At 39.5% G+C, this 1,895-nt stretch overlaps 1 non-coding gene across 1 annotated transcript; it reads right to left on the minus strand.

Moving 5' to 3' along the window:
• Window positions 1-810: 810 nt before the first annotated feature.
• Window positions 811-917, minus strand: LOC141687702 (small nucleolar RNA R71). Its single transcript, XR_012561188.1, has one exon. It is a non-coding gene; the product is annotated as a small nucleolar RNA R71 (small nucleolar RNA).
• Window positions 918-1,895: the final 978 nt, after the last annotated feature.

Consider the following 1,895-nt stretch of genomic DNA (forward strand, 5'->3'; position numbering starts at 1 on the left):
TGAATGAAGTATTTAATGAAGTTAGAATCCCATGTTTGTCTCATATAAGTAATTCAATCTTAATTCTCTTAGTTAATGCTATTTAGTATAATCTCGTAGTTAAATCAAAACTCAATTTGTTACTTGTCTTAGCATTGAACGATAAACTTACATTATTGCATAAGTGCATAATCTGAATTTAACCTAAACCAGTCTTTGTGGGAACGAATCTGATTTATATCTTATACTACTTGCGAACACGTATACTTGCGTGTAATTTAAGTGCATGTTTTCGCCCAAACAAGTTTTTGGCGCCACTGTCCGGGACCCGGTATTAATTTTTAGTTTATATGCTTGACATCAGTGGTCGTTAAGTTCACTGACTCGGATTGTTTTACTTTCACGGTTTACTTGTGTGTGTTTCAGGTACTCTAGTTTTTATTATAATGGGAGAACCAGCAACAACGAAAGCTTTGATGGATTATTCAGCCAAAGATTAATGACATTCAATCTAGCATTGTCAGGCCAGCTATCGCAGCTAATACCTTTGAGATCAAGTCTGGCCTAATTCAATGGGTATATAATTCAATCAAGTTTGGGGGTTCTCCAACGGAAGATTCCAACATGCATATCAGAGATTTCATCGAGATCTGTGATACTTTCAAGTTCAACAATGTTTCTGAAGATGCTATAAAGATGAGACTTTTTCCATTCTCTCTGAGGGACAAGGCTAAGAGCTGGTTACACTCTCTACCAGCTGGTTCTATCACTACTTGGGAGGATCTTGCTCATAAGTTTCTTACTAAATTCTTCCCTGTGGCGAAGATTGCTGCACTCAGGAATGCTCTTACTTAATTTGCGCAGAAATCAGGAGAAACTCTATGTGAAGCTTGAGAGCGCTACAAAGAGATGCTTAAAATGTGTCCTCATCATGGAATGCCTGATTGGATGATCATCAATTGATTTTATAATGGTTTGGGAGCACAGTCTAGACATATGCTCGATACAGCATTAGGTGGAGCATTATGGGCGAAGAGCTATGAGGAAGCTTATGCTCTAATTGAGATGATGGCTGCAAATAAATATCAGTATCTAACCCAGAGATTGCCACAGGAAAAGGTAGCAGGAGTTATTAAAGTCGATACAACTACAACTATAGTTGCTCAGCTAATGGCGTTGTTTATGAAGATCGATTCTCTGGCTAACTATGGAGTTCATCAGAGGGCAAGTGTTTGTGAGCTTTGTGCAGGTTCACATGCGACAGAGTAATGCGCTATATCTAGTGAATCATCTCAGTTTGTGAGAAACTTTCAAAGATCACAGCAACCAATGTCAGACACTTATCATCTTGACAACTGGAATAATCCTAACTTCAGCTGGAGCAACAAGCAGAATGCGATGCAACAGCCTTATCAGCAGTATGCAGCAAAACAATTCAACCCTCCTGGTTTTCAACAACTGCAATTTACACCAAGACAACAACTCCAACTTCAACGACAAACTGATGGAGGTGCGGGTCTATCTTCGAATGAAAACTCTGAATTGGAGGAGTTACGAATTATGTGCAAAAACCAGGCTCTTATATGCCAAAGCCAGGCTGTTTCTAGCAAGACTCTGGAGAACCAAATAGGGCAAATTATTAACACCTTATTGAATCGACCACCAGGAAAGGTTTCTAGTGATACAGAAGCCACTCCAGGTAAGAGGGAAGTTAATGAACAGGTGAACACCATCACCTTGAGATCTGAAAATATCGCAAGCCCCCGAATTCAGCAAGACGAAGAGTCTGAAAATTATGTCCAAAATGCAGGTGCATTTGCACTTTTGCCAAATCTAGAAAATGAGATTATGGTTGAAAAAGAGGAGCTGAAGGATGCTGAGGTGGAACCAAGGAAGAAAGCTGTTGTCAACACTCC

The sequence above is a fragment of the Apium graveolens genome, chromosome 9, assembly GCF_009905375.1.
Source record: "Apium graveolens cultivar Ventura chromosome 9, ASM990537v1, whole genome shotgun sequence".
Taxonomy (NCBI): domain Eukaryota; kingdom Viridiplantae; phylum Streptophyta; class Magnoliopsida; order Apiales; family Apiaceae; genus Apium; species Apium graveolens.